Here is a 13342-nt window from a genome sequence, read left to right on the forward strand (position 1 = left end):
ACACGAAGACAGACGATCATCTTTTCTGACTAAGCGATGCTACGTAATAATCACTAAAAATGAATTACGAATTGTCATCATGAGATAGGTTCACGTGGTAATAGTCTAGTGAGCCAAAAACGCGATTCAATCTGAAGTAAGGAAGAATCGAAAATTTTAACACCTAAACTATCACCAAAATATTTCCTCGCAAGTTTTTACGCAAAGTTACCGTTATCAAACACGGCCTAACATATCTCCATTATACCTATAATCGCGGTATTTCCACCTAAATAGTTGATGATATCTCATATCAAGTAAACGGTCGAATTACAGCGGAATTATTAGAAAAATATCATACTCATCCTAATCTCCTACAATATTAAGGGAGAAGAACTATAAAGATAAATATACACTATTCTTGAATATTAAAACTCTAAGTATTTCTTTACACTTTCTCTCGTTCAGTTACTGATTTAAGCATCAGAGTGGTTGTCACCACCACCTCACATTGTCCCCCTTGCAAGTCTTAGCCAATCGCAACGATACAAGGTAAGGCGGGTGCTTGTAGATATAGGTTGTTATGTTAATCTTCTCATCTTAAATGTTTTCAACAAGTTGGGCTTAGATAAAAATAATCTCACTAGAGTTTTATATCTTTTGGTAGGATTAGGAGACAAGATCGTGGCAGTGTTGGGCACTATCAACCCCCCTTTAGTGTAGGGTGATGAGAAATATAGGTGAGAGTTATATGCAGAGTTTCTAGTGGTAGATATCCCATTTGCATTCAACGTGATATTTGGCCGTCCAGTCTTAAACTGCCACGATATTATTATTAACATGGGTGCTATGTGTCTTAAGCTTCCAGCTCCAAGTGGCATAGCAGTGGTCCAAGGCCATCCGAGGTTAGTCAAATAAGATTATGGACCCCCAACAAAAAGTCTCGGAAAAGCAACCATGCCCATTTACTTGCTGAAAGAACCGAAACCTCATGTAAAACTAGAAGTGGCAAATCTCGTAGAGGAGGTCCAGATAAGAAAGGAGCAGAAGGTATACTTTAGTACAACATTAACCAATAAAGCAAGGTCTCATCTAGTGGAATTGTTGAAAAATCGGGTGTCGATTTTCGCTTGGTCTCCAAAAGATGTAACAGGTGCAAACTCGACTCTTATCACTCACAAACTATCTGTCGACAAGAATGTCAAACCAATCTAACAGGAAAAAAAGTAAGTTTGCACCAGAGAGGCAGCAGGTGATTAAAGAGGAGGTTGATAAACTTTTGAATGCAGGATTGATAAAGAAAGTATAGTATCCCACATGGTTGACTAATGCGGTTTTGAAAAAGAAAGCTAATGGAAAGTGGAGAATATATGTGGACTTCACCGATCTGAATAAAGTATGTCCAAAAGATCATGACCTTTTACCGTCCATCGACAGATTGGTAGATGCAACCTCAGGCCACATGGTTGTCTCTTTCCTTGATGCCATCTCGGAGTATCACCAAATCATAATGGATACCGAGGATGCAGAATAAAACTACATTCATAACAGACGATGGAGTTTTCTGCTACAAAATAATACTTTTTGGTTGAAAAACACAGGAGTTACGTACCAAATGTTGGTATCATAAATCTTTAAGGATATAGTGGGGTCTACCGTCAAAATGTATATTGATGACATGGTAGTTAAAATTTGGACACTAGAAGAACATCCAAAGGATATCTAGAGAGTATTTGATGTCCTGGACAAAGTGGGAATGAAGTTGAACTCAGAAAAGTGCATCTTCGGAGTAAATGCTAGAAAATTCATAGGATATATCATCTCGAAAAGAGACATAGAGGTGAACCCATAAAATATTAGCACTATCCAAGACATAGAAGCATCCAAGACCATCAATTAGATACAAAATCTAAATGGGCGAATCACCACCTTGGGTCGATTCATATCCTGTTCAGCAAAAAGATGCTCCTGTTCTTCAAGGCCTTAAAAGGCAAATGTAAGTTTGAATGGGAAAAGAGTACGTAGAGGCCTTTGAAAATTTAAAAGCCTTTTTATTCTCTCCTCCATTGCTAAGCTCACTTATTGAAGGTAAAGTTTTGTACTTATATTTGTATGTAACACAAGAAATAATTTGCTTGGTACTCGTTTGTGAGAGCAATAGGGAACAAAACTCGGTATATTATGCCAGCCAAGTTCTGAAAGGGGCAGAGTTGAATTATCCTCCTCTTGAAAAATTAGCGTTTGTAGTACTCATGTCAATCACAAAATTACAGCCATACTTTGAGTCATACACTATAGAAGTAAGAACCGACTATCCTTTGCGAAAGATCTTATATAGACCGGAGCTATTAGGACGGTTGTCCACCTAGACAGTAATATTATCAGTCTACGATATTAGATATGTTCTCAGAAAGGCCATAAAGGCCCAGGTCCTAGCCGATTTTGTGGCAGAGATTACTCCAACGTTGGAACTCCTAAAGTCCTCTGGGTCAACCATAGAAGAATGGAAGGTTTGGGCAGATAGAGCTTGAGGAGCCGAGGGCATAGAAATCGAGATTCTTCTACAATCCCAAACTGGCATAAAGATTCAATATGTGACGAAACTCGCCTTAAAAGTCACCAACAACGTGGAGGAGTACTAGGCCGTGATAATGGCCCTAAGAATCATCAAGGAGCTAGGTATTAAAAAATCTTTTATTTTTAGTGCCTCACAATTGGTTGCCAATCAGTATCGGGGATAATTTAAGGTCCGAGAACCGAACCTCGTCAAATATGAGGAGAAGGTTCAGATCATAATAAAGGAAATATAGGGAAAGCAAGGCAGATGCAAACTTCACCAAGTAGCCAGAGGTAACAATAAAGAGGCAGATTTATTTGTCAAGATGGAGGCTGTAACGACCCGAAAACCAGACCACTACCGGCGCTAGGATCCAGATCGACTTAAGGTCGCCAGGACCCGTAGCAAGCCTACTATACATCCTGTACATATGATAAAATCTCATACATGATCATACATTTTTCATAAAAACTTTAAACTTTCCATATACCAAGCTTGACCTGTGCATGCACCATAACTTTATACATACAAACCCCATACTAGAGCCCTCATCAAATGCTCTAGTTGGGTCAACATTACATACATCAAGCTTGTTTCAACATATGTTATCATTAAAACTTTTACATAAAGATCATGTACAACAGGGATTAACCATACATTAGGGCCAAGCACAATACTAATCCTCATTACATTACTTTACATTACATCATTTTACATATCATGTTCACTACTAGACTATTACATAACATAGCCTTTACCCTTGCTGACTTCCTGAGCTATCTCTGGCCCTGCAACCTGGGGGTTAGGGGAAAAGGGGTGAGCTACTAAAGCCCAGTAAGCAGAACCATAAAAACAGTTTATAAACATATGCCATCATAAAATGCATCACATCACAAATAATTCACATCACGGATGGACTTGTCACCAATAACCCTCTACATAGTCCAATTGTGCCAGGGGCGTAGTGCAGGCCACACCTGGTCTTTCTCTTACATATACATTCATAACATATCCAATCGTGTCGGGGGCATAGTGCAGGCCACACCCGGACTTTCTCTTACATATTGCCAGGGGCGTAGTGTAGGCCACACCTGGACTTCCACATCATAACATAGCATATCATATCGAGAGCTAGTGGGTCATCCAATATCCATCCACATCAACAGCAATTTATGCAATGCATCATATTCGTGAATTCTAATGCAAGCATCCTATAATCATGGCAATCGTGATGCATGAACATGCTTAAAAGTTTGATTGCTTTAAAAATACAAGAGTTCTGTTCTACTCACCTCTGGCTGACTCCGAAACAGCTAACACTGCTAGCCTTCTCGGTTCCTCAGGTTCGAACCTACACAGGTGGACTCAAATGAGGGACCAAACATACACTAACATGACTCTAAACATCTCCCCAAAAACCCCCTAAAACATCACAAAACATTCATAGAAAACATGCAAAGGAAGGCTGAACAGGGCACTTTCGGCAGCAGGTTCGGCGGCCGAAAGTCCCTCCAGAGCCGAAAGTCAGGCACCTTCGGCGGCACCTTCGGCGGCCGAAGGTTTCTTCCAGATCCGAAACTCATGCATGTTCGGCGGCACCTTCGGCGGCCGAAACTGCCCTCCAGAGCCGAAAGTCCAAACTTTCGGGGGCAAGCTTAGGCGGCCAAACATGCCACCACAGGCAGGTTCGGCGGCCGAACATGCCTTCGGCTGTCGAGCCTGAGTTCTTCCAGAAATGGCAGAACTCAGCCCTCACATGCACAAATGCCTCCCTAAACCTTCCAAACATACATTTAGTTATTCTACAACATGCATAAACTCATTCTCAAGCATACAGGGGCATAAAACTAGCCTAAACCCCAACAAACAACAACATGACATCACACTACATACATTTATCCTCAAATCTACATAAACCCTAATATTTTTTACAACTAGTTTAAACATGCATTTCTACCCTATAAACCTTCATAAAACTTGTTTAAAACATCAAAGATGATGAGGATCGACGCTTACCTCTTGAAGATCGAGAGAAGGCATGACCCAAACTTGGAGATTTGGGGAAAACGGGTTTCGGAGGTCTCCAAGCTTCCAAACTTCGATCTTTGCTTAAAAACTTCAAAACCAAGATAAAACTTGTTAAAAACTTGAAAGGATTAAAGGAAAACCTCAAAATCAACCATGGAAGGGCATGAATTCACCTTTGCCCGAAAATGGAGGAGAAAACTCGCCCATTTTCGGACATGGGGCCTTTTATAGGTGGCTGGCCAGACCACCTTCGGAAGCCAAAGGTGACTCCAAAACTCCACCAAGTTCGGCGGCCGAACCTGGATTTTCCTCCATGGTTTTTTTCTTTCAAAACTCAATTCTTTCTTACTTCAAACCTTAAAACATGTAAAAACATTTATAAAAACATGATTTTTCCCTTCTAGAGGTTTTCGACATCCAAGATTTCACCGGAAAATAGGAATTTCCGATGTCGAGGTCTAGCCGGGTATTACACCGGCACCGAAATTCCTATCTTCCGGCAGAATTTCTGTTGGAATCCGGAATTTCTCGGATGTCGGAGCCTTCTAGAAGGGTAAAATAAAAGTTTTCTAAAATGTTTTTACATGTTTTACGAAGAAAGAAATTGAGTTTTGAAAGAAAAAGACCAAGGAAGAAAACCCAGGTTCGGCCGCCGAACATGGGGAGTTTGTGGAAGCACCTTTGGCCCCCGAAGGTGGTCTGGCCAGCCACCTATAAAAGGCCCATTGTCCGAAAATGGGCGAGTTTTCTCTCTCTATTTTCGGGCATAGGTGAGATTTCGCCCTTCTATGGTCAATTTGTTATTTTCCTTCAATCCCTTCAAGTTTTAATGAGTTTTTACTTGGTTTTGAAGATTTTTGAACTCAAGATCAAGTTTTGAAGCTTGGAGACCCCCGGAGCTCGTTCCTCCACATCTCCAAGTTTGGGATCACATCTCCTCTCGATCTTCAAGAGGTAAGTGTAGATCCTTCTCTTCTTTCATGTTTTAAGTAAGTTTTAAAAAGGGGTTAAGGGTTTTGATGCATGCTTTAGAGTAGATGTAAATGTTAGGGTTTATGTTAGTTTTATGCTCAAATGTATGCTATGTTGATGTTTGTTGGGGTTTAGGCTAGTTTTATGCCCCTATATGCTTGAAAATATGTTTATGCATGCTTTTGTGTGTGTTGGTGTGAGTTGAGAGGTTTTGGGGTGGCTGGATGTGCTTGTGAGGCTTGGGTTCTGCCCTTTGGAAGAGCCCAGGTTCGGCCGCCGAAGCCAGTTTCGGCCGCCGAACCTGTCTGGAGGCAACTTTAGGCCGCCTAAACTCGCCCCGAAAGTTTGGACTTTCGGCTCTGGAGGGGAGTTTCGGCCTTCGAACCTGTCCCCGAAAATGCCTGAGTTTCGGCTCTTGAAGGAGTTTCAGCTCTGAAAGGACTTCCGGCCGCCGAACCCTACCCCCGAAAGTGCATGACTTTCGACTTTGGAAGGACCTTCGACCGCCGAACCTACCGCCGAAAGTCCCCTATCTAGCCTTCCTTTGTCTGTTTTGCATGCATGTTTTATGATGTTTTAAGGGATTTTTGGGGAGATGTTTAGAGTCGTGTTAGAGTATGTTTGGTCCCTCATTTGAGTCCACCTGTGTAGGATTAGACCTGAGGAACCGAGGTGATCAGTAGTGAGATAGCTGCTTCAGAGATTAGTTCAGAGTCAGCCAGAGGTGAGTGGAACTAAACTAATCCTTTATTTCAAGAAATCAAATGTTTTAAGCATGTTCATGCATCATGATATATAATAGGTTGTTGGCATTAGAATTCACGAATATGACACATTGCATTATTCATTGTGGGTGTGGATGGACAACAGGACGACCCATTAGCCCTCTAGATTTTATGCTATGTAACAGAAGTCCTGAGGAGCCCCACCGAGGGCTGGGCACAGAGTTTATGTATGTAACAGAAGTCCTGAGAAGGTCCACCGAGGGCCGAGCACAGAGTAGAGGGATTTTTGGGTCAGTCCATCCGTGATGTGAATTGTTTGTGCTGTGACACATTCATGAGAGCATATGTTTATTGTAATGTTTTTATAATTCTGCTCACTGGGCTTTTGTAGCTCACCCCTCTCTCCTAACCCCCCAGGTTTGCAGGAGCACAGGTAGCTATGGGAAAGTCAGCAGGCTTATGGTATAGTCTATGTAATAGATTAGTAGTGGACATGGTGTGTAAAAATGATGTAATGTAATGTAAAGAAATGTATTGAGGATTAGTATTGTGCTTGACCCTAATATTTATGGTTAATCCCTTTTTGTACATGATCTATATGAAATATTTTAATGATAAGAAATGTTGAACCAAGCTTGATGTATGATATGTTGACCCACTAGAGTATTTGATGAATGCTCTAGTATAGGGTTTTATGTTTACAGTATGGTGCATGCACAGGTCAAGCTTGGTATATGTGAAAGTTTAAAGTTTTTATGAAAATGTATAATCATGTATGGGATTTTATCAGATGTACAGCATGTATAGTAGGCTTGCTACGGGTCCCGACGACCTTAAATCAATCTGGATCCTAGTGCCAGTAGCGGTCCGGTTTTCGAATCGTTACAATGAGGTTCGGCAGCCGAACCTGACTTTTCCCTCCTTGGTCTTTTCCTTCAAAACTCAATTTCTTTTTTCATTAAAACCATAAAAACATATAAAAATATTTTAGAAAACCTTTATTTTACCCTTCTAGAAGGCTCCGACATCCGAGAAATTCCGGATTCCAACGAAGATTTCGCCGGAAGGTAGTAATTCTGATGCTGGGGTCTAGTCGGGTATTACAGAGGCAGTAAGTGAACAACATTTAACCCAATCCTTCCAGTTTGAGGAGTTGCACACTCCGGCAGTAGAAATGGAAGAATCTTTTCCTATAGAAAAAGGAGAATCATGGATGACACCTGTATACAAATTCTTGACACAAGATGACCTTCCGGCTGATGAGTTATCAGCTAAACAAGTAATAATAAAATCTTCTAAGTATGCACTAATTAGTGTTTGGTTATACAAGAGGTCCTCCACACAGCCGTGATTGCAATGTGTGACAGAGAAGGAATGTCAGGAAATCTTAAAAGACATTTATAAAGGTGATTGCAGGAGTCATGAAGGAGCTCGGACAATCACCCGAAAAATATTCAGACAATGATAATACTGGCCAATAATAATGCAGGATGTGAAGCAACTTGTCTAGAAGTGTTACAGGTATCAAGTACACGCAAGCATTCCGAGGACACTAGGAGAAATGCAAGCAGCCATTGGAAGTCTCTAACCTTTCTTTTAGTGGGGAATAGACATCTTTGGCGCTTTCTCTAAGGCATCTGGGTCAAGAAAGATTGTTATCATGGTGTAGATTACTTCAATAAATGGGCAGAAGCTGAGACGGTACAATCTATCACTACCCAATAAACAATCTCTTTTGTTAGTAAAAATATATTTACCAGATTCGGAATACTCAAAATAATGATCACTGATAATGAAACTCAATTTGCGAGCATCAGGTTTAAAAACTTTTGCAAAAAATGGGAGATTGATTTGAGGTTTAGCTCAGCCTATCACCCCCAATCCAATGGTATGACAGAAGTCACAAACAAGACTATATTACAGAGGTTGAAGAAAAGGCTCAATAAAGTCAAGGGTAATTGGTCTGAGGAATTGCCTCACATATTATAGGCATACAACACTACTCTCAAAACAGCTACTGAAGAAACACTCTTTTCCTTGGTATATGGGGCGAAGTAGTCATCCACGTAGAAACACAAGTAAGTAGCTTCAGAACACAACATCCTGAAATCTTGGGACAATCCGAGGAAATACAATTCAATTTGGACCAAACGAGTTCTTGCGGGAAAAGGCTGCAATAAGAATGACAACTTACAGGAATAAAATGTCCATGATATTTAACAGCAAAGTTAGGCCGAGAGCCTTCAATGTGGAAGACTTGGTCCTCAAAAGAACAGACGTAAAAGGGTGCAATACCGGACCCGACAAGCTGGGGAAAAACTGGAAAAGACTATTCAGGATCTCAAAGGTTATTCACCTTGGGTCCTACAACTGGCCAAGCTAAGCTAGGAAAAAATTGGAAAGGACCATTCAGGATCTCAAAGGTTATTCCCCTTGGATTTTACAACTAGCCAAGCTAAATGATCAAGTTATTCCCCATGCATAGAATATTTATAAATTGAGAAAATTTCATCAACTATGAGTTGACAAGGTTATTTCCAATATGATGATAACTTTGGATTGCCTCCCCAAAAAAAAATTAGTGGACAGACTACTTGGGCATTGGTCCCATTAATCATGACCATAAGACAGTTTTCGCTAGGTAAGGTCACAAGGCGGTTTTCACTAGACCACTTGAGTGTTGGCCCCATTAATCAAGACCATAAGGCAGTTTTTGGCAGGTTAGGTCACAAGGAAATTTTTGCTAGACCATTTGGGCGTTGGTCCTATTAATGAAGGCCACAAGGTAGTTTTTGACAGGCAAAGTCAGAAGGCGATTTTCATCAGACCACTTGGACGCTAGTCCCACTAATCAAGGCCCCAAGGCAGTTTTCACCAGGTTAGGTCATAAGGCAGCTTCCGCTAGACCAGTCGGGCACCAATCCCATTGATCAAAGCCACAAGGCAGTTTTCGCGAGGCCAGGTCACAAGGTGGTTTTTACCAGACCACTTGGGTGTTGGTCCCACTAATCAAGGCTCCAAGGTAGTTTTCACCACGCTAGTCACCATGCAGTTTTTGTTAGACCATTTGGGCAATGGTCCCATTAATAAAGGCCGCAAGACAGTTTTCGCAAGGGCAGATTACTAGGCAGTTTTCGCCAGATTACTCAGGTGTTGGTCTCGCATTGTAATACCTGGCAAGACTCTGGTATCAGAATTCCTACCGTCCGGTGGAATCTCGGATGTCGAAAACCTCTAGAAGGGTAAAAACATATTTTTATAAAATGTTTTCATGTATTTTATGGTTTTAAGTAAGAAAGAAATTGAGTTTTGAATGAAAAAGACCATAGAGGGAAATCCAGGTTCGGCCGCCGAACATGCATGAGTTTTGGAGTCACTTTCGGCTTCCGAAGGTGGCCTGGCCAGCCACTTATAAAAGGCCCCATGGCCGAAAATGGGCGAGCTTTCTCCCCTATTTTCGACCAACGGTGAGTCCATGCCCTCCCATGGTTAGTTTCAGTGATTTCCTTTAAATCTTTCAAGTTTTGACAAGCTTTCATCTTATTTTGAAGATTTTTGAGTTAAAAATGGAGTTTTGGAGCTTGGAGACCCAAGGAGCTAGATTCCTCCCATCTCCAAGTTAGGATCGTCTCTCCTCTCGATCTTCAAGAGGTAAGCTTAGATCCTACCCTTCTTGTATGTTTTAAGCATGTTTTGAGGGGTTAAGGGATAGAAATGCATGTTTAGGTTAATATTGAGTTTATGGACAATGTGTGTTGTTTGAGTTGATATTTGTATTTGTGTTGGGGTTTAGGATAGTTTAAGACCCCTATATGCTTGGTGGTATGTGTATGCATGTTGTAGAATAGCTAAATGCATGTTTGAATGGTTTGGGAGTAAAAAATGTGCATGAGGAGGCTGAGTTCTGCCCTTTGGAAGAACTCAGGTTCGGCAGCCGAAGGACTTTCGGCCGCCGAACCTGCCTGTGGAGGCAAACTTTTGGCTGCCGAACTCTGCTCCCGAAAGTGGACTTTCGGCTCTGGAAGGGAGTTTCGGCCGCCGAAGGTGCCGCCGAACATGCACGAGTTTCGGATCTGGAAGGAACCTTCGGCCGCCGAAAGTGCCGCCGAAGGTGCATGACTTTCGGCTCTGGAGGGACTTTCGGCCCTGGAGGGACTTTCGGCCCCCGAACCTGTCGCCGAAAGTGCCCTGTTCAGCCTTCCTTTGCATGATTTCTATTATTGTTTTAAGGTGTTTTAGGGGGTTTTTTAGAGAGTATTTTAGAGTCATGTTCATGTATGTTTGGTTCCTCATTTGAGTCCACCTGTGTAGGTTCGGACCTGAGGAACCAGGGACCCTAGCAGTGAGACAGCTGCTTCAGTGTCTTTTCAGAGCTAGCCTGAGGTGAGTAGAATGACTCTTTATGTTTCAAAGCAAATAATGAAAGTTTTAGCATGATTCACGCATCATGAACGCCATGAGATATATTAGGTTGTTTGCATTAGAATTCACGAATATGTTGCATTGCATATTATGTTGTTGATGTGGATGAACGTTGAATGATCATTAGCCCTCGTATGGTATGATATGATATGATGATGATACGGTACGGAAGTCCAGGAAGACCCATTCTATGTCCCTGGCACATTGGAATGTTATGACATGTTATGTAAGGGAAAGACCATGACCCATTCTACGTTCTGGCACTATTGGAAATGTAGAGGGCTATTGGTGACAAGTTCATCTTTAAAGTGAATTGTTTGTGATGTGATGCATTTCATGAAAGCATGAATTTTTAATATAATGTTTTACTATTCTGCTCACTGGGCTCTAGTAGCTCACCCCATTCCCTTAATCCCCCCAGGTTTGCAGGTACGGGATAGACCATGATATCAGCAAGAGTAAAGTCATGTTTTATGTAATAGCTAGTTGTGGACATGAGAAAGACAATATAATGTAAAGTATGGTAATGTAAAGTATGGTAATGTAATGTAATGTAATGATATATATTGAGGTTTAGAGTTGTGCTTGACCCTAGTATGTAAAGTAAATCCCTTTTTGCACATGATCTATGAAATGTTTTATTGATGACTTATGTAAACCAAGCTTAATGTATGATATGTTACCCCGTTGGAGCATTTGATGAGGGCTCCAATGTGGGGTTTTATGTTTATGAGTATATGCATGCACAGGTTAAGCTTGGTAAATGAAAGAAAAAGTTTAAAGTTTTATGTATATGATTGATCATGTATGGGATTTAACAGGTATACAGAATGTATGTTAGGCTTGCTATGGGTCCCGGCGGCCTTATGCCGATCTGGATCCTAGCGCCGGTAGCGGTCCAGTTTCCGGGTCATTACACGCATAACAAGGCATTTAATACCAAGCCTAAAGACAGGTACATACCAGACCAACCTTCCAGGTGTTAGTTCCGCTTTACTGGAAGATTCAAAGGCATTTGGTGCCAAAAGCTCATTAGGGCTGTAAAAGGCAAGGAAGCCCATCAGAGCTGTATAAGGACGAGGAGCTCGTAAGGAATAGAAAAATGCCTGAAAGCTCGTAAAGGCATTTGATGCTAACAGCTCATCAGGACTGTAAAAGGCTAGGAAGCCCGTCAGGGCTGTATAAGGATTAGGAGCTCGCAAGGGTTAAAAATGCCTGAAAGCTCGCAAAGTCATTTGGTGCCAAAAGCTTATCAGGGCTGTAAAAGGCTAGGAAGCCCATCAAGACTGTATAAGGCCGAGGAGCTTGCAAGGGTTAGAAAAATGCCCGAAAGCTCGCAAAGACATTTGATGTCAAAAGCTCATCAGGGTTGTAAAAGGCCAGGATGCATAAGGCCGAGGAGCTTGTAAGAGTTAGAAAAATGCCCAGAAGCTCACAAAGGCATTTGGTACGAAAAGCTCGTAAGGGCTGTAAAAGGTCAGGAAGTCCGTCAGGGTTGTATAACGCTGAGGAGCTCGCAAGAGCTAGAAAAATACTTGGAAGCTCGAATCGTTATGGCACGATAAACATTGCAACCGTCATCAAAAGCTAGGTAGGCAAAACAGTGTGAGTGGCAAGAAACCAATCTTGAGAGGCTAGGTGCTCTAGATTTCAAGAAAAGATATCACATTCAAATCTGAAGAAATAAAGACTAGCAGAGGACCTCTGATGTTACATAACAACCGCTAAAAGTGAACCATGAGTTGTCATTACGAGATAGGTTTACATGGCAATGGTCTGGTGAGTCGAAGATGCAGTTTAACTCGAAGTAAAGAAGAATCAAACACCTTAATGGCTGAATTATCATTAAAAGACTCACCCCTCCCTCAATAAAGTGAATCTCTCCATGAAGTTACCATTATCAAATACGGCATGGCATATCTCATTCTACTTATGATCACATAATTTCCACCTAAATAATTGGCGATGTCCTATATCAAGCAGTCGGTCGAATTACCGCTAGATTATTTGTACCTTGGTGAGGTTGGTTCAAGGATATATGTACCTTTGCCTTACGTCCCATTAGATTGGATGGTATCGTATTGCAGCAGGTATATCAAGTGGCTGACAGTTGACTAATTAATGTAGAGCCAGTTTGCCCATATCCTTTGGCAGGTATGTCAGGCGGCTAAGCAGTCTTTCTGCAAGTGCATTTGATATTTTGGAGAGGGCTTTTGGCAGGTATGTCAGGCGGCTAAGCAGTCTTTCCGCAAGTGCATTTGATATCTTGGAGAGGGCTAGAGGGGCTGATTATTGCATGGAGGTTAGTTGTCTCATTTTGATTTTGTCAGGTCATGTCTGGTCTGTGCGATTTTCATTGGGATCGATAGTTTTTATATTTATTTCTAGTATATGGTACGAGCACTGAAGAGATTGTTCAACTCATTTCGAGTATTGAGGTAATTAGGGGTGTTAATGGAGGTTAGACTTTCAACTATTCGATCAGACTAAATGGAGAGATCAATTCGATCAGACTAAATGGAGAGATCAATTTATCACTTTCAAATTATGCGTACATATGCCACAATATCAATCATCCTTACTTTTTATATGTTATCATACGCCAAAAGAAACAGCAACGACGAATTTCTAAACCTTTCTCTCTTCATGCGACTTTTCT

The sequence above is a fragment of the Manihot esculenta genome, chromosome 2, assembly GCF_001659605.2.
Source record: "Manihot esculenta cultivar AM560-2 chromosome 2, M.esculenta_v8, whole genome shotgun sequence".
Classification (NCBI taxonomy): Eukaryota; Viridiplantae; Streptophyta; class Magnoliopsida; order Malpighiales; family Euphorbiaceae; genus Manihot; species Manihot esculenta.